The sequence below is a fragment of the Ambystoma mexicanum genome, chromosome 2q (assembly GCF_040938575.1).
Source record: "Ambystoma mexicanum isolate Mex_15411 chromosome 2q, UKY_AmexF1_1, whole genome shotgun sequence".
Classification (NCBI taxonomy): Eukaryota; Metazoa; Chordata; class Amphibia; order Caudata; family Ambystomatidae; genus Ambystoma; species Ambystoma mexicanum.
The window spans coordinates 910398256-910424725 of NC_090924.1; the positions used below are offsets into that span (position 1 = coordinate 910398256).

Below are 26470 nucleotides of genomic sequence, written 5' to 3' on the forward strand. Positions count from 1 at the left end.
GCCAGAAAGGAATGGTTCTTTTACTCTGGCATGGCATGTTACACTGGCATTAAGGGCAAAGCCAACAGGATGAGTGTTCTTGCAGGATTTGGGATGTTTTGGCCCACTTTTTCTCTGCTATGCCGCATCACTCTGCTATGATGGTGCCAGAAATAGCAAAATGGCTGTGAAACCCTTGTGCGCGCCAAAATCCCGGAAAATCATGCTTCTCAAACGCACAAAAGATGGCGGACCAATCTGCCACGCATGTTGGCAGTGGTGGAACAGAGCTCTCACTACCGGAATGTGTCACTGGGCCCCAAAACAATTGAAAGTGGAGTGCAGAAGAAAACAGCAGTGCTTTGCTAAATGAAACCCCAAATCTTGCTTTAAATCACCTTTTTCTTTGTTGCATAAATGTCAAAATGCTGGTACAGAACACCTTCAAATTTTCAAAATTCTTGCTGGGTGCTACAATTCACTTAGTTTAAGAAATCATTGTGAACTTAGTCCTGAAGAGACAAAAGCCTAAAGAGAGTTTCACAGCAAAAGTGCCCTGTCTGTGGATCTGTCAAAAATCTAAGCAGCAGAGGGCTGCTGGGATGACAGCTGTCAGGGGCCTGCCTGATTAAACTAACATGTATAAACTGAAATCAAACGTTTGCAATCTAGGAGGCCTGTTACTGATAGTAACCCATGTTGTAATTGTTTTGATCCCATGGTTTAAAATCCAGAATGAGAATTCTAGCTGTGATTTGATACAAGTTTGTTTTGTGCTAAGGAAAAAGTCCACAGAATTTAACAGTTAATTTAAACCTGGCTGAAAGCTGCAGAACTTGAATAACAGGTTCTCTCACAGAAGGAAGGTCTTTCCCCCCACAGCAGGAAATCACAGAGAAGTGTTAATTACAGGGCAGGAAAGAACCTGGTCTACAGAGGCAAAAAGGAACAACGACCAGCTCCAGCTCAGGAAACGCGAAGTGCAAAGACAGTCGTAAAGGGCCTCTGCAAGGAGCAAACATTGGGGGATGGCTCCTGGGCTTCCAGGGAGAGACCAAGGGTGGAGCCAAAACAACCATTTGTTGCTTAGGACAAAGAACACATTTATAAAAGACTGATAACTTACTATGTAAAATTGTGAAAAATATAAAAATAACAGAATGATATGATATATGATATGACATTTGTAACGCGCCTATACACAAGTGTTTCAAGGCGCAACGAGGCAGGGAGGGGGGAACAGGGGGGGAAAGACAGACAACGATCCTACTAGGCCAGGTGTCATCCAGATTGTGCAAGTGCAGGGGTAGGGGGAAGGGAAAAAGTGCAAGGGGAAGGGGAGAGGGGGGGGGAAGAGTGCTGAACCGGGTAGGTAGAATATAAAAAAAAAAAAAAAATAGGGCTAGCTGGTGGCAAGTGCAAGGTAAGTGCAGACAAGTGCTGGGAGGGGGGGCTGTAAGGGATGCAGAGACAGTCCCGCAGTGCAGTGGCTGCCAAGGGAGGCAGTGCAAGTGGAGAGTGGCTGGGCCAAGGACCGAGGTCGGTGAGAGTGGCCCAGGTGCAGCCTCAGTGCAGTTTCAATGAAGAATTAGCAGGGGAGAGGGAGAGAGAAAGCAGAAGCAAAGAGGAAGGTTTTGAGGTGCTTCCGGAACCGAAGATGGTTCTTCTCAAGTTTCAGGGAGGCAGGAAGGCTGTTCCAGAGGGAGGCCCCTGCCGCAGAGAGATCTACCCCCAGCTCGTTGCTTCGAGAAGCGGCTGACCCTGAGGGAGTTGGAGACAGATGAGCGAAGGGCTCGGGAAGGAAGATATTTAGGAAGAGAGAGTTGAAGGTATTTAGGCCCCAGGCCCCAGAAGGCCTTGTGGACAATTCAGAGGGTTTTGAACTTAATCCTCGCAGCCACAGGGAGCCAGTGTAGAGATTTCAGTCCTGGAGAGATACGATCCCTGGGCTTGAGGCCAAGGACAAGTCTTGCAGTCCTGTTCTGGATGTGTTGCAGAGGGCGGAGAGTAGAGGCAGGCAGATTAAGATAGAGGCTGTTACAGTAGTCCAGCTTCGAGAGAACCAGGGCTCTGGAAACCGTGAGCTTCTGGGGGAAGGAGAGGAAGGGAAGAATACCTCTGAGGAGGTGCAGCTGGTAGTGAGACTTCTTAGAGACGTCAGTTATATGAGGAGAGAAGGAGAGTGTGGAGTTGAAGATGACCCCGAGGTTTTTTGCCTTGCAAGTAGGAGCAGGAAGCGGGCCAAGAGAGGCTGGCCAGAGCGCTGCAGGGAAGGAGGAAGTGGGTGTGCCGATGAGTAGAATCCCAGTCTTACTGGCATTAAGGCAGAGGTCATTGGCGGCACACCATTCCTGCATAGCAGACAGACAGTCGGAGATGAGGGAAGGAGAGGAGGAGGCCGAGGGTAGTCTGAAAATGAGCTGGGTATCGTCCGCATAGCACTGAAAGTTGGGGCAGAGCGTGGCGTTGCGGTGGGCAAGGAGTGCCAGATACTGGTTGAACAGCCAGGGAAAGAGATTAGATCCCTGGGGGACACCACAGGTAGAGAAGAAGATGTCAGAGAGGAAGGACCCCAGTTGGACCTGGGAGGGTCGATTGGAAAGGAAAGAGGTCAGCCACGCCAGAGCCTGACCAGTGATACCCAGGTTATCATGGAGACGGTTGAGCAGGATGGCATGGTTGACAGTGTCAAAGGCAGAAGAGAGATCGAGCAGAAGGAGAACACACGGAGTGTTGGAGTCGAGGTTCGAGAGCAGATCCTCACGGTTGTTCGGGAGAGCAGTTTCCGTGCTTCTGGCAGCTCTGAAGCCAGATTGATGGTCATGAAGACTACCAACAGATTCAGCATGGAGGTTGAGCTGGGAGATGGCCAGTTTCTCCAGGAGCTTGCCCAGGAAGGGAGTGATGGAGATTGGGCGATAGTTAGCTGGGCAGGCGGGGGTCGGAAGAGGGTTACTTAAGAAGAGGATGCACAAGGGAGTGCTTAAGGGGGGATGGGAAGACTCCAGAGGCGAAGGAGTGGTTGCAAAAGTCAGCCAGGGCAGGAGCCAGGGAGTCGATGTGGTCCTTGATAGTTTTGGAGGAGCAGGGGTAAACCTGTTTAGACGAGACTTTCATAGATCGGACTTGTCTGGAAACCTCGTCACCAGAAAAAAGGGGAAAGGCAGAGAAGGAGGGAGGAGGGGTGGCTGCAGAAGGGCCAGAGGGAGAGCCAGGAAGAGATGGAGGGAGGTGAAAGGAGGAGAGTGTGGACAGGATGTCCTGAGTTTTAGAGATGAAGTGAGAGGCAGGTGCAGTGCAGAGGGCCTGGGAGGGGACAGGAGAGGTAGAGACTGCAGCAGGGTTGGCAAGCTCCTTGCAGATTTTAAAGAGTTCGGCCGAGTTGTTAGATGCAGCAGAGATGCGGGCTTGGATAAGGGCTCTCTTCTTGGTGTGAACGGAGAGACGGTATTGCCTTTGGAGCAGGCGGCAGGCCATTTTGTCAGAGGATGTACATGAAGCACGCCATTTCCTCTCTGCCACCCTGCACTTGTGTTTTAGGGTGACGAGATCCGAGTCATACCAGGAATTGCATTTGGCTTTGGGCTTTGGGCTTTGGGCTTCAGGCGGATTCTCATGACAGGGGCAAGAGATATCAAGACTATCAGATATAGCCGAGTGGAGAGGGCTGTGTCAGGGTGGGAGTCAGCCGAAGGGGGAGGGGGGGGTAAGAAGGTGGCAGCGAAAGCCTCAATTGACACGCGCTTCATGGGTCTGATGACCGAGAAGGTGGTTGGCAGTGATGAGGGTGGTAGGGAGGGTGAGGTGGGAGGATAGGAGAAAGTGATCACTCCAGGAGAGAGGAGTGGAGAGAGGGACGGAGAGGGGAAGGTCAGAAGAGATCAGAGCATCAAGAGTGTGCCCTGCAGAATGGGTAGGCCCAGACGGGAGAATAGAGAGTGAGAGAGAGTCGCAGAGGTCACGAAAGAGTCCAGAGGGGGGACAGGAGGCATCCAGGTGGATGTTGAAGTCACCAAGGAAGAGGAGTTGAGTGGTTGAGGCCAGGAGTGAGGAGGAGAGGTCAGCCCACTCAGAGAGGAAGGAGGAAATTTGACCAGGTGGCCGATAGATAGTAGCCACTGTAAGGGAATTGCTAGGAGAGAGAGAGAGAGAGTCGGCAGACAAGACACTCAAAAGAGAAGTAGGTCTGCGTAGGAGTGACAGTGGCAGGAATCCACTCAGGGAAGATAAGGGCCACACCCCCCCCTGCAAGGTTGGGCCTGGGCATGGAGAGGATCTTGTAACCGTCAGGTAGGAGTGTGTCAAAGCTGGTGACAGAGCTGGCCGTGAACCATGTCTCAGTGAGACCGAGGACATCCAGGTCCAGTTCCTCAAGAAGGTGACAGATAGAGGAATGTTTGATGGCAGAGCGAGAGTTAAGAGTGGCAATGTGGAGAAGGTTGCCATCCTTGAAGGACTTCCGGGGAGGGGTACAGATCAGAGGTACGCCCTGCAGAGGTGTAGAAGAAGGAGGTGAGGAAGGAGCAAGAGAGGGGGCAGGGAGGGAGGGTAGAGGCAAGGTAGCCGAGGACAGAGGAGGGGGGACAGCAGGAAAGGAAGTTGATGAGGCGTGGGAAGCGTCTATCAAAGAGGTGAAGGTTGGCCTTAGGGCCTTGGACCAAGACGGTCCCATTAGCGTAGACATTAAGGATGGCCTTAGAGGAGCAGAAGGGGGCCAAGAGGACATCCCAACGGGTGCCACCATTAATGGGAGAAGAGGAGAAAGGAGAGAGCACAGAGACCATATGAAGGGTCCATAGGTCAGGCGAAGGCACGAAAAAGGAGGATGTCAGTAAGAGTTTCCTTGGAGCAGGCACTAGTGTAGGTGTCAGCGATAGGGAGGCCTGGGTTGGAGAACAGGATGTCCTTTTTAAACTTTTTCCTACCAGATTTAGTGAGGAGAGCAGGATAGTCACTAGAGAAGCAGTTAGAGAAGATAGGCGAGATAGAGAGCACCATGGAGTAGGAGGGAGTGGGGGGGGGACAGACGATATGAAAGCACGAGGACAGTGAGCGGCAAGGCCAAGTTGACCACTTTTCAGAAAAAACAACGGTAAATACGTATTAGGTACACCCAGTGGAGAGGCCACCTAAGTTTGAGAAACCTGCGAGGGGAGAAAAACCCTACTTTACCACATTTTAGAGAACAGTAAATGCGTATTAGGTACACCCAGTGGAGAGGCCACCTAAGTTTGGTTAATGTAATTTCTGGATGCACGGGTGAAGAGGTGCCAGAACTGTGTGACATATTCTGGAAAACTGTGTGACATATTCTGGAAAACAATGGCAAGAAATGTGATTTTACGCAAAATGTATTTCCGCTAAAAGTGTGAAACTTTACACACTTATTCCCATGTTAAACTCGCACACTTGTAGAAATTTGCTTAAAAATGGGACATTGTGTTGCTAGTGAAAAGGGTAAATTCTGTGAAAGGTGAAGACAAGATCCCACAGCGACAGGGTTTTGAGGGATAGCTGCTAAGTAAAATATGTAATCTGTATGTGATTTTTGATGAGGTTGCACATGTGGAAATATGTATTTTTGCCAAAAGTAGATTTTGTGTTCCAGGGGCTAGGGATGGATTCTCAGCCTCATAAAAATCACACCATAAAGGTGACTGTTTCTCTCCTCCTATCAAGGCAGAGAGCAGACTCTGACCCAATCACCTGTCAAAGGGGCAAGCTTAGGCTAAACCGGCCCACAATCCCCCTTTATCATAACATAAATAGAGACAGCTCACCACACACAAGGACAGACCGATTCACTCACTATCCCAATGCTGGCAGAGCACCCTGCTGCTGAACTCTACATCTTCCTTGCTCCAGACTCCAGAAACTTGGCAAAGCAAAAGGCCTATTGCATAGCTGAACCATTCTCAGCTAGGCCTCAAATTCCAGAACAGAACCCCACAAGCCTAAGGGGAAGCAACATAATACAGCCGGGCTGCGCTGTTACTGCTTGCCTGCCGAAAATAAATATCCTCAGAATCAAGAAGGACCAGAGTGCATTGCAGATCCAGTCCTGTGCCGTGCTGTGACCAGAGCACCTTGCTGAGGTTGCCCGTCCGATGTGCCCAGCCGTCTTTCCTAAGCCAGATCCCATCCTCTGACCAGAATTGACGGTCCCATTTAAAAATATATCCAGTGAGTATAAATACGAAGAATTGTGTCACTAGCATATGTACTTTGCATAGTCTTAGCCCTATCTTAGACACATCCTATCTTGTATTCAGAACCTGTATTGTAGGAGTATCTTTGCATCGTCTGAACCCTCTCTCCAAAACATGCTCTCTTTTCTCCATAACCAGTATTGTTAAAACTATCTCTGCGCTGATATTTTTCCCCCCCCCATCTGAAGAGGGAGAGTTCCTTAGCAGGCAGTCACCCTGATCAAGTGACTGTTCCTTTGGGGTATTCGTTTTGTTCATAGTCATCCTTTAGTGTAAGAAACCCTTTTGCCATTTTAAACGTGCATTCCTGTTTTCCATTCTTGCGCATTTCTCGAAAAAACAACCTCCACTAAAACATCTGTAACTTCCTCAAATTTTGTGATAGAAACAAAATTTCAACTCCTGCTTGTAGCTAACATCCGTACGTATCAATCACAAATCAATGCAATTCTCCTGTTGTCGCAGTGAAAACTTTGCCACGGAATTTCGTTTTGGGAAATTTCTACACGTGTAAAACAGCTTTTGATTGCTTCCGACTTGATTTTTAATATTTCAAATGTTTTCTTTGCATTAAATCATCGCTTGTAAAGCAGCTCCCATAAGAATTTAGAACAGTTTCAGCAATGTTGATCATATTTGGTGTTTTTGCCCAGTCCATTTAAAGATAACTTAAAAAAAACATTCTGACAGCTTGATAGTCAATTCCGTTTTCTCTTATGTTTGCTGAATACCTTCTCTCCTATCTCTTTACATTACCTATTGGGGGTTGAGGAGTGTGCAGGGGGAACATCTAACCACAGTGCTATCTGGTCTGAACCAACCCAAAAGTATCATTTTCTGTGCTGAATTGTTTTGCCCACTATTTACTCCTTGTGTTTTAAAGAGATTATTCAGTGTTACATCACCCCATTGGTGATTGTTATGTACCTATTAAAACATAGTGATCAAATGTTATATATACATAAATAAATATTTACCTTTGCAAACCAGCCCGATTCCTGGTTCAGTGTGACCGGGGGGGGGGGGGCTCCAGGAGAAGGGCGTGATATGAGTGGTATATCGTTCAGAATAAAGAACTTTTAGACAAAAATAAATAAGGATTTCAGTTGTGCACTACATGCTAGGCATTGACTTGGGTGTGTGCCGGATTGAAATCACTTACAAGGAGAGCCTTGGGGCAAGCATTTGAGTAGCCAGCAAAGACATGTGTTATTATTCTGGCTATGCTTTTTTCCCGGCACTAAGGGCAAAGCCAACATGGGTGTTCTTACATGAAATTGGACCCACAGTTTCCAGTAGATTACCCAAATGTACTCATATGGGGATTCACCCCCCCCCCACACAGATTTTCTTATAGGTACAATTTCTCTCAAAGATAGAATAAAAAAAAATATAAACAAAGACTCATAACATCCTTTTCAAATAGCAATATTTATATTCACAAATCAATTGTTGCTTCCCAAACTCATATTGTAAGCTACATACAAGGTGTATTTCAAAATCAGAAATATAGATCAAGGCATAGTAAGTTCCACTGTTTCTTGAACCCAGCATCCTCAAGTGTAACCTAATCACACTGATAACATAACTCATTCAAAATAAAAAATATTTTTGACCAAAAATAAATACAAATCTTTCGATGTAACATTCGAATCCTCTAGGACGTCTTGCCAACACGTTTCTGAAAAGTAATCCATCTTCAAGGCATATTCGTTATTCTTCTTATACATAATTTATCTAAAATAGGATTATTCCTTAGTTTAACACTTCTGTCTCAGTAATTCAAAAGCAAATGCATAGTGTCCAATTGTATATACAAACCTTCATTATGGAGTTAAAATCACTCCTTGTACCTATAATCAAATTCAAGACAGAATATATGTGGCCATTCATGTTACAGAGTATAGATCTTTACACAAATTGTTGCGCAAAAAGAACAGAAAAAGGAACTGGTCTCTCACCAATGTTATCTCTCTGATCCACAATAAGCAAACCCGGAGCTGTAATTTGTGTTGATCACCACACTATACGCAATTCCCCCTGTAAAGATATACTGCATGTCTTAATTTCTATTCACTCCATCCCACCATCTAAGTTAGTGTCCCCTCATACCAGTACTCACAGTGGCAGCGTTCACCGTCCTCCAGCGCGTGCTTCCCTGGATGAATCATATCTCTTTTGAAACATTCCTATGCATCCGAGCACCACCGCGTGTCACAGTGCTCCAAAGGCACGAACATTGGAGCCATCTTGCTAGTCCCTAGTCAGGGTAATGGAAAGTCCCACAGATCTTTCTTAGTGAAATAAAAACACGGTAGTTTGCTTATTTATGGCCAATCGATAGTGCCAACCGCATGTGTTTAAATTAAGACACACCTGCATCAGGGTCGGCCACAAGGGGTGATACAAAGGGAATCACACTCAGATTGAACACATCAATCCATCTAATGGGCGAGACGCACTTCACATGAAGTACAGAGAGAGGGCATGTTGTGAGTACACTCGATAGCAGGCTTATCAAGAACGGGTCACAACTGCAGCAAATATTCTCTGTACAGTAACTAACTGCGGGTTTTCGAAACATGCAAATGTTCCTTTTATGCAAGAGGTGAGCAGGTACATATTTTACATCAATAGCCGTGGGATACAGTTTTGTATCAGCGTCAGGATGGTTCATTGTATGATGACAGAACCGAGGAGCGGCTTCAATATAACTTAGATGAGGGGAAATTATTCTAGTATGGTGAGCAGCGAATTGTACCCCTTCGGGGCACGAGGGTCGTGGCTATGTGCACCTGACCGGGCTTGCGCCACTTGGGATGCCTCCAGAATGCCCGATCGGGTCTCGAGTTTAGAACCTTTGGGTCTCAATTACTGCACCTATCTGAGGGGCAAGATTGTCAGGATGAGATGACACCCGTACCCGGTGTCTAATTTCAACGCATGTGGTTGGCAATATTGACTGGTCATAAACATACAATTTGAGTGAGGCAGGAGTGTTGTGCTGTGTTGGACCCTGTCTCTTTGGATCGTGTGGTGCTGAGCGGAGTATTTCCACCCTTTCTACTGCTCCTGAGCTGGGAGGAAACCAGCAGTTCAATAGCCTGCCCACTCACTGTGCAACGCGGAGTGAGGTAGGAGTGTTGGACTCTGTCTTTTTGGATTGTGTGGTGCTGAGCTGAGCGGTGTCTTGCCACCCTTTCACCCTTTTGACTGCTCCTGAGCCTGGAGGAAACCAGCAGTTAAATAGCTTGCCCATTCGCGGAGCGGGGCAGGAGTGTTGTGCTGTGTTAAGAGTCTCGCTTGGTTCATGGATTTTCAGTCTTTGTCCCTCCGCTCGACAATTACCCTCGAGAAAGCTGCTGTAACCGCTGGTCTAAACGGACTTCATTTAATAAAGAAGGCGAGGCCCTATGGTCCTATAGTTGCCATATTCCCAGGTTACTACTGCAGTTGCACTGTCTTTTGACATAAATCCACCCGCCTTACGGTTTTGCTTTAACCCAACTAAATCATCGGCTTGCACCGCCTTATCAGGTTTTGCTTTTTCCGGTCCTCCTTACTCATTTACTACACAATCCTACTGAATTGCCTGGCAAAGCTCTGAGCAGTTCCAAGCCACATCAAAGAACCATACGGCATGAGTTCTGAAAAATCTGCTGTTGCGAGTGATTATGTAAGTGATGTTGCAAGAGGGCATGCCGCAGTCACTGCTGGGGCCTCGGACTACTGCACAATGGAGGCTTATTTTCCAACCAAAATGACAATGCATTCAGCCCACTTGCCAACAACGGCTGAAGTTATTTGTCCCCCTGGGGGTGATGGAGCAACTCCATACACGATCTTGACAACGACTCACTATTGTAGATGTGATACGCACTATAAAAAAGGTAGCTCCAAATTTGTTCCCAACGTCATTGAGCGCAGGGATATGACACCTCCCGCGGCATCTGTTGCTGAAGGCTTTGACGAGAGAAGTCGTCAAGAACCCGTTTTGGAAACCCCAGATGACAGGGCAGGTACCCTGTGCTCTCCCCCCGCTGTCCATCCTAGCTTGATTGCCAATCAGATTATCTGCAAGTCCCAATATGCATTATGAAACCAGAAACAACCATTCTGCATCGGTTCTCACTGACATTTACAGCACGCACAAGACCTCTAGCAGTTTACAAAATAATGGAGTACTTCATTTTGTTGTAAAGATTTTACTGAAACTTTGTGGAGCAATTCACGAGGACCTAAAGAAGCAAGGGACCTCCATCTCCCTGTTTTACGAACTGATCTCGAATCAAAAAAGGCACTGTTGTCCCTCGCCCCGCTTGCTCTTGCCCATTGATGGATCGCAGATGATATATTCCTTCATCTGAAATATCACCTCCACCACCATCTCTTCAAACCTCTGATGGTGTTCAGATCATCAATAGTGACCCACTAAATATCAGGGATACAGAGGTGAGCTCTTCAATACATAATCCTTCAAGGAAACAACTTAGATTGTCCAAAAGACTTCAATCCACGGTTATTAAACAAACGAAGTTCAGACCCCCCCCCCTCAACTCCCCTCCTTCCCCAGATACCGTCTTCAGATAACCTGCCTCTAAATTCAACTCTTCGTCCAGATACCAACCCGATGTCAAAGAAAGAACGGAAGAAAGTAGCACACTGTAAGAGGAGGTCTGCCCAGATGGTGGAAACTTAACGAGCTGGCTTGTAGGGGAGGATCCCCAAAAAGAAAACGTCTCTTACGGGCAGAAAGCTGTACCGAGTAGTGGAAATAATTCGATTGGGAATGAGAACGTCCCTGGCGCAGATGTTAGTTTTCACACCCTGGGAGTCGGAGCGACAACCAAGTCCAAAAAGTGTGCAACTAGATGCTTTGAACCCAAAAAACTCAATTGTCCAGGCACACGAAGACAAAGGGTCCCGTCAACTGAACCATTCTGCTCTAATCGTGTTGTTTAACAAGATACCTTCACTGAGGATATTGAATTCAGGAGACTTTGAATTTTTTGAACCCCTCCAACACCATCAGGGGAAGATAACAGACACAGACCCATTGATGTCTTCCGGAGACAGCTTCATTGATTCGTCAGCACCAGGCATCCCTGGTCCACTTGGGATCCTCTTGGACATAACACCAATAACAATTAGAGGCCCTCGTGCTGCACTCAATGTAAGCGGACGCAGGCTGATATCATACCATCCAATTCATGACACAAGCCCAGTACGGGCAAAATGTTTGACCATGCCCTGGGGTAGGAATGGCTCTAGCGAATGATCCCTCAAAAGAGAAATACCCAGTGAAATAGCACTATTCTAAGCTGTAATACAAGCGGTTTTAATCACTGGCTACTTTTGGGTGGATCGCGGGACCTCCTCACGGCCTGCGAAATCTTTGTTCTACAGGAGACAAGGTTAACATTTAATATCGAAGTTGATGGTTATGTAATATTCCAAACATTGGCCATAAAGGGGAACTGTGGCCGGATATCTGGTGGTCTACTGATCGGTGCAAGAAACCATCTTAACCCTAAACTGATCCACTTGGTTCTCCCTGGTGGTAATATCTTGGCAGTAGAACAGCAAATAACGAGGGAGGGGACAACCAGAGTATGCTAGTTGTGAATATTCATGAACCCCCCCCCCCCCTCTTGGCATTTGCACCTCTGAGATCCTGTTCGATGATCTAGATAAGATCCTTTTCTCCTGGTGCAATACACTTTCCAACAACCCGGCGATCCTTTGTGGTGATTGCAATGCCAGATACATAGATAGGGAGGGGAGTAGGGTGTATAAAATAGTCTCTGAATAATGTAATACGTTGCACCAACTATCTAACACCAGGGGAATGCAGTTAGGTTATGGGACCAACCTGGCAGTGCTTCCTGATCCGTAGGTACAAAAAAGGTCACTTTGTATTGCAAGGTCGGCAATGATTGTCTGTTGGAATGGGTAGTATCAATAGAAACGGCCTTCAACAAGTATAGTGATCACGCTACACTTACCCTGGTTATCAATAATGAAGTCCTACGAAGAAAAGGCATGTGGGGGACCGAATGCCTAATCACGCGGGAAATCATATTAGTTGGAACCAGAGTAAAATTGACAAACTATGGGCCTTGGTTTTTCCCCTAGGATTTTTTGATTGGAGCAGTCTTCAAGGCAAAAATGTTGAAGCTATTGAAGCCTCGCTCCATAAATTAGTTCATTGCATTGGCAACTGCCATAGAAATCCAACACTGGTCTATAAAGCCAGGGTGGGCAAACCCTTCTACATAAAGATCCGGGATAAAAAATGCAAGAGGTGAAGGGCAATTAGAGCTTGTCTAATCATAGGCAGCATTATGGTCACTCACCCTGGTGCAACTAAAGCTATAAAATTGAAATTTCGTACCTGGCTAAAACATCATTGTCAGTCAATTCAGAGGTCCGAATGGCAGCACTTACTCAAGTGCTGACTACTCGAGACAGGTGTGAAATATGGAAGATCTTGGCAACTACTAGGGGAGGGGGGAAAAGGTTAAACAAGATCTTAAACCCGATATCTGGAGCTGAATGGTTTAGCATTATCACTGCAAAATTTTACAAACTCGAAATTCCTGCTTGGTCTGCTTGTTCAGAGGGGCCTTGGCCATTACTGATGAGCTGGAAGATATTTTCAGAGGCCCTTTGAAAGCTTAAAACCTCTAATGCGCCAGGCTTGAATGGATTAGCAAACATTGTATTAAATAAGCACCTTGATAATTAGTCACAGGTATTGCTCACCTTATTTTTACGGGTCTGCAGAGAACGCAAGATACTATCCTCAAGGCAGCAGTCCATACTCCTACCGGTCCACAAAAAGTCAATAATTGTGGTCTGCTGTCCATGTTGGATGATACTGGTAAAATCTTTGTATCTCTGGTACTAAAAGAGCTACAGAACTGGGCACTTGTTACCAACATTCTTAATTCCGCTCAGGCAGGGTTCCGACCCGGCTCTGGCACCTCTCACAACCCTAGACTAAGAACCCTAGACTACCTCATACAGACCACTCAAAGTAGGAAGGAAGACACATTGTATATTGCCTTTGTGGATTTCCGAAGTGCTTTCGATCGGGTGAACAGGGACACTCTGGACCAAATTTAGGAATTTAAAAATGCCCAGATTGGCTTGTTCATATCCTGACTCTCCTGCACAGTGACAACAGCACCCCAGTGAAGATTGACAACGTAGGTGGGGTGACTACATCCATCCTCATAAATATGGGGATTGAACAGGGGTGTTTAGTGGCACGTCTTATTTAATTTATAATTAGCTGACCTTCTCCCTCGACTGTCTGCCAAGGCAAACTGCCTGCCCAAGATAGGAGAACTACCTATGGTGGCTATGTTGTATGCAGATGACTTGGTCCTGTTCGATCGGACCTACACTGGCATGAAGAACAAGATAAATGATAGCAACATGGCCTGGCTATAAACCTAAAGAAGACCAGCATAAGGCTGATCACTAGGAAAAAAGGTCAAATGGACACTTTGTTTGGCACAGTCGACTATGTACAGTCCTACCCCTATTTGGGCTTGTAGAGAAATGACATGACCGATTATAGTCACATAATAACAAAAGCAGGAGAGCAAAACAGACTCTTTAGGCCTCCAAGTTTACTAAAGACCACGCAAGTTACTCCAGTTGTATAGAAAATGCTTTGCCCCCTCGATACTTTACAGCCTCGAGCCTCTTGCAATGCAGGATTTCTCTTCGCTAAACAAACTTGAGGGATCCTTCTGGTGTTCCGCTTTGGGCTTAGGCCCATCGTGTTCTATGGAATATCTACGCCTCGTATTGGGACTAGCCTCACTGAGGGGAATGGCAATAAGGGCTAGAGGTTGACTATACCTAAAATCCTGATCTGGTGCAGTCTGCAAACTAATGGCAGCACTGGGGCAGACCTATGACCTATGATGCACAAGACGTACTTAGGGGTTCCAATCATAAAGGTATTAAACGATGCACTTTTTGCAGAGATAAACTGGACCCCAGATTTCAGCAAAAAAACTCCTTATATCCATATGAAAAAGTATTTGAGAGGAAATTTAACAAGTGGGATTGGTGCGACTACTTTGCCCACCTCTCAAAGCTAAAAGGGATACAAAACAGTGTCTCATGTGGTACATCGTTATAGGAGGACTCAGCACTACCTGCTATTATGCACAGACCCTGCGGTAAGGCAATTCCTGTTGAGGCTCTGTACAAATCAATTGCTGTACTGTCTTGTCTTAAGATCTCGGCTGGGCTTGGCTTCCGAGGACAGGCACTGTCGTATTTGGGGACTCAGATTTATGTGAAACTGCTAGGCATGTGTTCACACAGTGCATTAAATATGGGCCCTCTATAAATGTGCAAACTCAGCAGCTTTGTGCATAGTTACGAGGCAATTTTATCAGACTCCTTCTTGGACTATTATTTAAACGTGGACACCATCTCTGCACACATTTCTCTGTACCGAGTTTGGTTGCACTTTAAGACTTTACTGGTTGTCTGATAGGATGGTTGTATTTTGACAAACGTCATTCAGGAGTGCCAAGCCTTTACTGAAAGAAGTGATTGTAATAGCCGGGCTGTATGACTACTCATTGACAAGAGTAAACGCTAGAGGACGCTGTATTAATTTCCCTGAGGCACTGAAATACATGGGCATCTGTGTTCGACGGGTTAGAGGGTTGGAACGGTAGATAAAGATGCTTTCCTGACTCACATTGGCTTGAAATACACCCATACTTTTTTTTTTTTTATTTATTATTGATATCGTTGAAATAAATCAACTTTTCAATACAAAATACAAAATGTTATATACAATTAATCATAGTACATGAAGTTTAAGAGAATAGAGAAGAATGGATAAGATTCATTGGGCATTGAAATTAATGCATTAATACGTTATACAAGTTGCCTGGACAAGACACAGTAAGAAAGACATTATTCAATTCAATTCAAATCAATTCATATAAAACACATTTAGTTAGAAATATTAAAAAGCGAGACGCTTCAGCACGCCATTCTTACATGATGGATCAGGAGCTCAAATGAATAACAACAGTTGTTTAACAAGTTAAGTTCACCCCGTAAAGAAATTTAACAATGGCTAGTTGAAGAGAAACGTTGGTCGTTAGCAATAGTGTAGACCATCTTTCTACTGAATCTAAATTTCCTAGGTAACTACAATGCCATGTGAAAAAGGTTAAGCGTTTTTGAATTAATGCCGGGCAAAGTGAAAGTATATGCTCTAAGGTTTCTACAACTTTAGTATCACCACAAAATCTGCAAAAGGAGACCACTTCTGCACTGCCCTTCCGTCTAGCCAAGAGATCACGAGTATGCCATAAGTTCAGACGCATTCTAAGAATGGCTGAACGCATTCTTTTGCAAGGAAATTTTAAAAGATAGGGCTCAACACATCCCAATCTCTTATGACGAAATTTTTCAGGAATTGCAGATTTATATTGCAAACATTGGTTTCGAGTGTTAATCCAATCATTGCGGTAAATTAATTGTTTTACTTTATTTGGATTAGTCAAGAGCAATTCAAGTGATGCGTCTGCCTCTACCAAAGTGCGATAAATTGCCCGCAACCATTGTTTAACAAAAGAGTGATCAGTGTAGAAAATGTAATTTGATAGAAAATGCAATAGGTTATGCTCATGGTGAGGTAAAAGTTTTCCGGAGTAAGGCACATGTTCTCCACTGATACTGAGCATACAAAGAGGAGAGGCCTAATTCATATCGTATCCAGACGGTCGGAACACATTGAGGCAGCTGAAGAACGGCTTTCCAAAATTTACCTTCAAGTTTGTTAAAAACTTTTGGTAGCCATGGCGATTGAGACTCTAAACCATATAAAATACATGGGGTGGCTTTTTGTTTCCAAAAGAGGACAGCTGGTTGTATAGAAAAGGCACCATACCGATGCATTATAATTTTGGTTTAGGAGATAGCAGAATTAAGCTTACACTTGATTGCATCAAGATGAACATTAGAAGTGATGCTGGCATCAAAAACCATACCAAGGTAAACATAGCTCGATACTATCGTCAGATTTATATGGTTAATGGACCAAGACGAAAGAGATTTTTTTGTATTATAGGGTCTGTAGACAACCACTTGGGTTTTGGTTGTGTTCACATGTAAGTCATTGGCCCGTATATAGCTATTAAAGCCATCAAGAAGTTTTTGTAGTCCAACTGGAGTTTTAGAGATTAACACCAGGTCATCAGCATACATTAGGGTCTGAATTTGGCAATTGTGTAATCTGGGGGAGTCCGATGTTATTTCCTCAAAGACCTTGCGCACGTCATGAATGTAATAATTAAAGATTGCGGACGCTAAGAGGCAGCCGTGTTTGAGGCCACGAGCAGTTGGTATTGATCTAGATAGAAGGCCATCTAGGTTCAGTCTAATGCGCACTGAGGTATCCCCATGTAACAATTGAATAATTTGTTGTAGGGTGGGCGGACACTTGTCTCTCATAAGTTTTGCAAAAAGAATCGGCCGAGAAATGGAATCAAATGCCGTGTGGAGATCCACAAAGGCAAAATACAGTGCTTGTTTTGTTTTTTGCGCTTGAAATTTAAGGGCATTGAGGCAAAACAAATTAATATTTGTGCCTAGCCCTGCAAGAAATCCTGTTTGAAACGGGTCTCTTGCCTGGGCTGCTTTAGTCCAGATGTTGAAATCCCTCAGGATAAGTTTTGAAAAAAGCTTTCCGGGGGCATCAAGAAGGGCAATGGGTCTATAATTGCACGGTAAAGTGCGATCGCCCTTTTTGTGAATGGGAACTATAATGGAAGTTTTCCAAGAGTTGGGGATCTCACGAGACTTAATGATAGATTGAAAAAGATTATTTAGTATTTTTGCCCACTTTGTAGGATTTAGTTTAAACATATGATTGCTAAGGCCATCCGGGCCGGTGGCCCGAGAGGAGCTAATATGTCTAATGTAGTCTTCGAGTATAAGTGGGGAACAAACAAGAGACCAGTGCTCGTTGTTGATAGGTAGTTTAACCAAAGGCACAAAAGACGGATCTGCATATAAGCTAGAATAGTGTTCAATCCATTGGGTCTCGGTAACACTAGAGACCTGTAGAATACCTTGAGATGTGTTAGTGCATTGATTAAAGATTGCCCAAGTTTCAGCTATATTTTTATTCGCTATTAGTTTCAGCATATGTTCGCCATCTAGTTGTAAAATGTATGCACGATGTTGTTTCATCCAATTACGAAATTTGCTCTTCGCCATTCGCAACTGTTGAATGTAGTTGGGCAGGTTCATTTTTATAATCATTCTTTTTTCACGATGATATTCAGTCTTTTTAGCCTTGATTAAAGGATTGAAGATATGCTTGTGCGGACGATGCACATGACTTTCCGTGCTAGACTCGAAAGTGAGGAGAAGGTTAGTGTACTGTTTAGGACAAGTAGAGCTATCATTTAAGATGATTAAACGAGCAAAAGAGGACAGATTACTATTTGACCAACGAAGGCGCGTTTTAGCATTATTAACTTTTAGGTTATCTATATAGTATGACCTTTTGGTGGATAAGTAATTCCACTTAATTGTGAGCACAAGTAAATGATAATGTAGGGTTGGACAGGGCTTGAACGAATGAGGAACAGGAACGCTATGACACTATGAAAAGAAACCCACGATAAATCTTATGCGTCACATGTTTTAATGTTTTATAGATCTTATGGACCCTGTGGTCTAATTTGACTACTGAATTAACTATGTCACTGTCATTTACGTCTTGGTTCTTTCGTTTTATTAGTTGTAAGGTGTATTTAACTTAGTTTAATAGTCTGGTCTATAATTATGTTATTTTGTCTAATGTAATTTGACTTGACTAACAATGCTGTTTGTTAATATGTTTTGTTGTTCTGCTGATTTGTATATGGTTCTAAATGAACTAAAATCACAAAGAAATATGCAATTTGGGGCAAATGTTTATTTCACTAAGCAAGATCTGGGGGACTTCCCATTGACCTGACTAGATACTAGCAAGATGGGCGTCATGGTTGTGTATTGAGAGCACAGCACGAACAGTGACACGGGGTGGTGCTAGGATGCATAGGAATGTTTCAAAAGAGATACAACATTTTGGGTAGATTCATTCATCCAGGGAAGCATGCGCTAGAGGACAGAGAGAGAATGCTGCCACTTGGGTACTAGTAGGAGGGGACAAACTCAGATGGTGGGAAGGAGTGAATAGAAATTAAGACTTGCAGATTTGTGTCTAGTGTGGAGATCAACACCACTTATAGATCTGGGTTCACCTGTTGTGGATCAGAGTGATAAAATTGGTGAGAGACCAGTGGGGAGAGACTAGTTCCTTTTCTTTTTCAGCAACAACTTGTTTAAGGAAAGGTTGTATACGCTGTAACATGAATGGCCATATATATTCTGTTTTAAATTTTGATTATAGGTACAAGGAGTGATTTATCTGTATAATGAAGGTTAGTATATACAATGGGACACTATGCCTTTGCATTATCGAGACATGAGTGTTCGAGACACTGAGGAATAATCTTATATCTGTTTTACAGGTTATTTAAAGATACAGTTTTAGAAGAATAATGAATATGCCCTGAAGATGGATTTTCCAAAACGTGTTGGCAAGACGTCCTAGAGGAATCCAATGTTACATCCAACGATTCACCTCAGTGGACAACAATATTCATTGTTTGATTATTTTGAATAAGTTATGTAATCAGTATGATTAGGTAACACTTGAAGATACTGGGTTCAAAAAACATTGGAACTTTTCCTTGAACTATATTTTTGATTTTGCAAATTGGCATAGCTACACCTTGCATGTAGCTTACAATATGAGTTTGGGAAGCAACAATTGATTTGTGAACATATCTTTGGTGAATATAAATGTTGGCATATGTAAAGGATGTGGAGTCTTTGTTTATATATTGCCTTAGTCTATCTTTGAGAGAAATTGTACCCATAGTAACTAATAAGGGAACGTTTTCCCGTTTTCCCCCCACAGGAGTGCATTTGGGTCATCTACTGAAAACAGTGGGTTCAATTTCACTTTTTACCCTCTTTGGCTGGAGAGCTATATATCCAGCTACACCTGAAACGAAGTTTAAATACATTTTGTTACCTGGCATTGAATATTTAACAGAATATCTGTTGTGCCTCTCACACCCTGCGTTGGAGCGTTCTTACATGGCCATACTGCCATGTATTGGTGCAATCAGCTTGGGTAGGTCTTCTTACTATAGCATGGCATTTTTTACTGGCATTAAGGGCAATGCCAACAGTGGGATTTAAGGTATATATTGTCAGAGCTAGCATGCCTGTATATGGTTTATTATGATACCTCTAATAAAGCAAGCATGAGGAGTTATTACATGGCTAGACTGGCATTTTGTTGCATCCAATGTGGATGTGTTCTTGTATTGTGACATGGTACTGTTAATAGGAATATGGTGAGGATACTGCCATATATTGGCAGAACCAGTGAAGTCATGTTTCCTTATAGTATCTTTATTATTGGCATGGGAAAAGTAAACATGAAAGGGCTCTTAGGCGGGAATACTGTCATATGGGTGCAGTCAGCATGGACGTATATGTGCACACTCAGAATGAAAATATTTTGCACATCGGCAGTGGATAAAGGCATCATGAAACCGTTCTGGGAAATGCTGAAGTGCACTTTTAGTCATTAACCTTTTATTCTGCAAAACTGATTGTAAACTATGTGACGCTTTGCTCAATTGTATCGCGCAAAACGACGGACATATGTGGCTTACTTTATGCCAATAATTCTTCACACTATTATGGTTTACCCTCGCGCTTGTCCTCATCGGAAGTACACCCTACCCCTTTATGGTGTGGTATAGCCCTAAGTAGCGCTATGGCTCCGCCTATCTAAGAGGGACAGGTAAGAGAAACTCGCCCTCCTGCTACAATGAGTTAGTTTCTTTTAAAAGAATTATCAGCTATGGCTATAATAATAATTTGGCATTTATATAGCGCTACGAACCCTCAGGTATCTGAGCACTGCTTATTATTACCCACGGTGTGTGGTGGGAAGGATGAAAGGCTGAGTTTGGCCCAGCCGGGATTCGAACCTGCATTAGCAGGCTCTGCACGGATGTCAAAGCGAGCGCAGTGCCACTTGCACAGATTCGATAAAAGGTTGCAGTTTTGGACGAATACTCCTGTACTGTGTTTCTTGTGTGATCAGACAGTCCTTGTGGGTCTATATGTCAAAATGACAGTTTATTTGCCCTCCGTGGAGTAGGTCTGGTCATCACAATGGTATTTTCCTTAAAACCAGCTCTGACCCAAACAGGAGGCATTGACTGTCCATCTGTTACGAGATTTAACACCTTTAATTGTGCACTAACAAATTCAATACAGATTATGCATAATACCAAGCCCACTGCATGTGTCAAAAAATAGCCACAAGCAGGTGACAATCACACAGTCTCTTCTGGATTCTTAAAAGAAGCCAGGGCATACGTGCAAAGATCGCAAGTTATGCCATATGAGGTGAGAAATAATAAACCTTTTCTGTTTTTTTTTTTTCCTGAATTCTTGTTAAGGTGCCCAGACGTCCCAGCTTTGCCGGGCAGACACTGTCAACTTGTAGTCCTACTTTTAGTCTGCAGCATGCAAAAAAACAAAAAAAAAAACAAAACACGAATAAAATAGTAGTTGCAGTGACCCCTCCGTATGCACTCGTGCATATCCAGGCCCAACACAGCAAGAAATCTTTGCTACACCACTCATCGTTGTGCCTTACTGGTTATAAGCGTAAAAGAAATTACAAGTCCCGGAATATAATTGTAAAACAAGAACTGGATGCACTAAAGTCTGACATGGTATATTACAGCTAGTCTGCCTCAACTATCTTCCCCAAAAAAATGTTTTTTTAAAAAAATGACAGCCGGCTTTGATAAACTCTGAAGTAGGTTCCCTCTTCTCTTGCGTAACATGTAATGCCAGAGAACCCCAGTTGTATGAACGTGCCTCTATGCTGGTGTGCGTGCTGGTATGCAGAGGAAGAGGGGGAGATAAGCGCCCAATTCATAACCCGTGCAGAAGGTGCACAGAGGCAGCCGAGGACACCTTTACTGTGGAGGCAGGCGGATGCGGGGGGGCCAGTTCTGAGAACAGCAGCACAGAAGGAAACCCCTCCGCCTTCTCAAGCCCACGGCTGCCGTACAAGCAAGCCTGAGAAAAGCCATCTGCGGAAACGCTGTGGGTTACTCACTGCAGCCCACGGCGCGCGGATCTCGCGAGCGGTTGGCTCAAGTTGCTTCATGTCCCGCCTGAGGTGCCCAACCAGCCCCACTTTCCCTTTTTCACACTCGAGGACTTGTCATTTTGTTTTTGTGCATTGTACATTCAGGAATTCAAGCCCCTGAATGAAATTGAAAAACAGTACTGCTTGTGCCAAACCCAGGCATGTAACGTTCAGTTAAGAAATGCGGGTGGGAATTTATTTCAAGAAGACCCTTAGACCCGTGTTACGTCATCGGGTACGTTGTGCAGTCACTTTAAAGGAAACTTCGCAGCCGTGATGTCCGCATCAGGCACATTCACGAAACACTAAAGGGAAAAGGTGGCAATAGTATCCTCCAATGAGGCTTCAGGATATAGACCACAGGGAAACATTACCCAGGGAGGATCCGCCATCGAATTCATTAATAATGGAATATCACGGTTGCATAAAGCGCTCCATGTCAGAAGCCGCCCACTTTCAAATGCTGTTATGCTAGAGGGGATCACTGCCCAATGTAATGGTGCTCAAGTTACTGAAGGATGAAGCCCCGAGTCAGACTCGGCTCCGGGGAGGTGGGGTGGGGTGACACTTGCCCCTTGGTCGAAGCTAGCCTTCAGGGTGTCCTTTTGACGAGTCAGTAAGCCTCCATAGACGTTCCATTGAGTACACACGTTAAAATAGCGCTTCCAGAAGGGGCGTGTTGATTTTTCTTGAACTGGCTGTTCGGTGGTCCTCATTATGCTTCTCAAGCTCTTTATGGAAAATATAAACTGCAGTGTCATGTACGGAGGAGGTTTGCGGCATCGCCCGCCCAACTAGCAACCTGCAGATAAACCTACACTGCAAGTCTCAGTGGTCTCGTTTACTCTCAGAGCAATTAAAATCCAAGAACTTTTTTTTGTTAACCAAAATATAAACATCCGGGCAGACTTTAGCATCTGTTGGGGCGTGTGTCATTTGTCGAGCACACCGGCATCCCAGCATGCTGAAGCAAGTAATACCTCCTTTCTCCATTCCATTGGCGGCGCATATACTGCTCCAAAAAAGTTGTATACACACAAACTGTCTAAACGCATTTGGAGGAAACAGTTTCCTGATGACTCTGATCCACAGAAGCGTATTGCAGTGGTGCAATCCCATAGGAAAATGCTCTGTGACTCAGGGGTGCTAGGACAAGCCCATGAAGAGAGCAAGGGTGCCTGGACCGTCCTCGGCTCACAGGGGGAAGTCCTCGGAGGGCGACGAAGCACAGTATAATGCAGACCTGCCCTGGCGAATTGGGACCAGGATGCTGTGCACGAGCTGGGTGGGGGTCTTGGGATGCAGGGAGAGGGAACTATGGTGCATATATGTGTATTTTGAAGAAAAGCAGGCATGAGCTGCTGCAGATGTTTGGGGTATTTTGTGCCTACACAAGGGTTATGGGCTGAATTTGTTGTGGAAAATTGTGTACATTTTGAAGATGTGTGTGGACACAATCGTGGGAGCCTGTGTTTTAGGAAGGTTCAAGTCCTGCAGATGTTTCGTAATATTATACATTCTCAGGGTGAGGCAGCATACACATTTTTTTGTGTGGAGATTTTAGCAAACAGAAGCTGCTGAACTGAAGATGCGCTGGGTATTGCACACAAGGAACGGACTGCTAATACGTTTAGTTATCTGTCGATAGGTCGGAGGGGCAGGGACGGCTCAACTCCTTGTGCGTCCTCTGAGCACAGTGATAAGCTCCTAATATTTACGGGAAACCATCGGCAGCGCACTATCACTAGAAAGCACCTGGCACCTCCCTGCACGGCCCCAGACTGCTTCGCGCAGTCTCTTCTGTTGCCTATACACGCTCTGCCTGCATGACTGGGCAGCGCACGGGACTGCGGGGCATACCTGCTTGCGCTGCGGGGTGTATGGTCCTGCACAGTGTAGCGCAGCGTCGCTCCAGCAATATCAGACGCCGCCGCGCCCTCGGGGTCTCCTTGATGTCATAGTAACACCCAGCGCGAGGCTGAACCATCAGCTTCTGTCAGGCCGCGAGCTCCAGGGAACCTCCGCCAGGCAGGTCCAGCGGGGAACTCAACCCAGGACCGCTGCCGGGAAGTTCCAAGGTGGGAGGGCATTCTTACGGAAGACTGGCAGATGTGCTAACCAATCCGGTGCAGTGGCCACCTGAGCTGCTCGCTGGAATGTGGACTCGCCCAGGCCTGGGCGGGTTTCCATGACGCTCAGAGATCAGCCGGGAGGCATTGACAGGTGAAAGGCGTGACCTAAAACAGGGTCTGTCAAAGAACCGGGCGCTTTCAGTAGCCACAGCTGTGTCCATTACGAGTTTTCGATTTTGAGAGGGAAAGGGAGACACGCTTATGTTCTGTAGACGCGTTGAATGTGTGCGTTTGGGTAAACATGTACATCCGTAAAGCAACCGTCTGCTGACTCCCACTCTTGACTGATTCTCATTACTTGCACTCTGTGGGCATCACGCACCACCTACAACCCCACACAGGACTTGAGTGTGTCGTCCGCCTCGAACTAATTTTCTCGGCCCCACAAACCCATGCCTTCCATATGACTACACGGGATCACCCTACAAGCAATCAGGGTTCAAAGTGTAAAAAAAAAAGTAGACGAACGATGTTCGATCTGCCCCCCCCCCCCTCCTTTGCAAGACCTCCGCCCCTCCCAGACCTCATACTCACCATCACTCCCCCCCTGTTCCCCCAATTCAAATCGCATACCTGAGTCCTTCCCTCCTTCACTCCACGACGCTCTTTTACAATAGGACTATGAAGGATGAAGAAAGCAAGAAAATGCATTGAAATTACCTCCATTACCCACACAGCATGCAGCCTCCCTTTTCCATTCACCCATAGACTGCCCCATTACCTACAAAGACCCTGTTATGATGGGATGTACATATAAGTAGTGGCGTCGCCAGGAATCAAATTTAGGAGGGGCACAGAGGGGGCCATAGAGAAAAATAGGGGGACCACATACAAAAGTAGTGGGGACACCTATAAAAGGGCAATGTGTGACGTCAGAAGCACTCCTGCAGAGAATCGTTTGTGCACATCAACTACCACACCCCACTACACCTCCCGTCCCATCAGAATGTAAGCACTAAACCATTAAGTCACTAATGATCGATCATAAGCGATTTTGTGCCCTACATTCTGATTGGAGGGGTTGCTCTTGGCTGCAGGGGGAACTGAACAGCTCTTCATTTTTGTGCGGCAGCATTGATTGAGGAGGACACAGCACTGCAAACAGTGCAGAGAAAGTAGCCCATCTGAGGTAGGAGGGGCACAAGGGGTGGCCCAGGATTTCAGTGGAGGGGCCCGGACCCCCCCAGCTTCCCCTAGCGATGCCACTGCATATAAGGCCACAAGCAGGTACAAGTAACGTTACGTTTAATGAGGGAAATAGACCCCCAGGGCACTGGGGTGTCACTGCAGCACAACTATCTTCACCTGATCTCCAACTGCACTGCTGTGTTGTCCCTGAACCTGGGGAGGTTCCAGAATGCAGCGGGAGAGCAGGAGTAAGAAACATATCACAACATCTCCCCCCCCATGGATACGGAGGGAGCAGGAATAATGGGGGAAAGGAGTGAGGAGGAGAACAGGGAGGGGTTCACAACAAAGGATACAGTTCAATACTACACAAAGTCCTCCCTGAAGTTGGACTGGATCTTCCTCTTCCGGGCTGGTTGCCCAGAACAGCCAGCTTGCGAATAGCCAGCTTGCACTTCCTTTCTCCAAAACTGTGCAGACTGTGATCTGAGAACATCATACAGCATCTCTATGGCAGGCACACTCTCTGTGGTATGAAAAATTTCATCAAGCAACCAAACCTTGCCATCTTCCAGGACTACTCTTTTCCTTCCTACACTCCGAATCTTCTGTGGTTTCCTGAATTTAGACAGTCCTTTCATCACTTTCCAATGCTCTCGAACTCTGACCCAGTCACCTGTTTTGAACTCGACTTCACAGGTAGCTTTGACGTGGTCATAATAGTCCTTGTATTTTCTCTGTTTCTCCCTCACTTTGCGAAGAATCTCATCCTTGTCCACTTGCTTAATATTTCTTTCTATCAGCCACGAGGGACTCAGCCTACTACAAGGCACCCTGCTCCTCATCATGAAAAAAGGTTCAATTTCAGTCACAGAATGGACAGTCATCCTATATGCATAGAGTCTCCTTACAGGGTAGTGAGTTCACCACTGCCAACTGAATCATCCCCTTCATGAAACCATTCATCTGCTCGACAAGGCCATTTGCCATGGGATGGTATAAGGATGTGCTTATGTGCGTGATTCCACCATCCTTCAAAAACCTCTGCATACTCTCTGAGATAAACTGCACCCTGTTGTCTGTGACCAGTTCCTCCAGGTCTTCCTCTCTGCTAAATACTGCCTCCAAGAACATCACAATTTTGAATGCTGTCACACTTTCTTCCATGATGCACCATTCCACCCACTTGGACGTGTAGTCAATGAGGACCACTATGTACACCTTGCATGGCTCCAAACCCTCAAAAGGTCCAGCAATATCCATCGCCATCTTCTTCCACACTGACCCAGAGACTTGCACAGGTTGAAGAGGTGCCACGTTCACCTTTTTGGACTCGTCACTGACATCGCACGCTTGGCATAACTTCACTATATCTTCAACCTCACTCAGCATCCCCGGCCATCAGTAATTCTCTCTCAATCTTCTCTTGGTAGGATTCCTCCCTAAGTGGCCTTCATGTGCCAAGTTGAGAATTTTCACTCTCAAGGACTTTGGTGAAATTATGCGATCTCCTTTCACTACACATTCTGTGCTTTCAGAAACCTCTTCACTGATCTGATCAAAGTCCGGAAGGGCCTTCCCCACACTCTTCCAACCTTCATGAACAGCGCATCTAAGCAAACACTGTTCATGGTCCACCGCTGAATATCTCATCCAATCCTCTTTTGCAATTCCTTGCTGAACATGGTCTACAATGCTGTCCTCAGTATCATCCATTTCCAGCC

At 45.3% G+C, this 26470-nt stretch overlaps 1 protein-coding gene across 3 annotated transcripts in view; it reads right to left on the bottom strand.

Moving 5' to 3' along the window:
- The window catches only part of OSBPL3 (oxysterol binding protein like 3), a 1742686-nt gene extending 1719152 nt beyond the window's left edge, over positions 1–23534 (bottom strand). For 2 of the 3 annotated variants that reach the window (XM_069648200.1, XM_069648201.1), the window contains exon 1: positions 23347–23534. The gene's annotated coding sequence lies outside the window, so the exon portion shown is untranslated. The remainder of the gene's footprint in view (positions 1–23346) is intronic. The other variant, XM_069648199.1, reaches the window with a different exon arrangement.
- Between the last annotated feature and the right edge of the window lie 2936 nt (positions 23535–26470).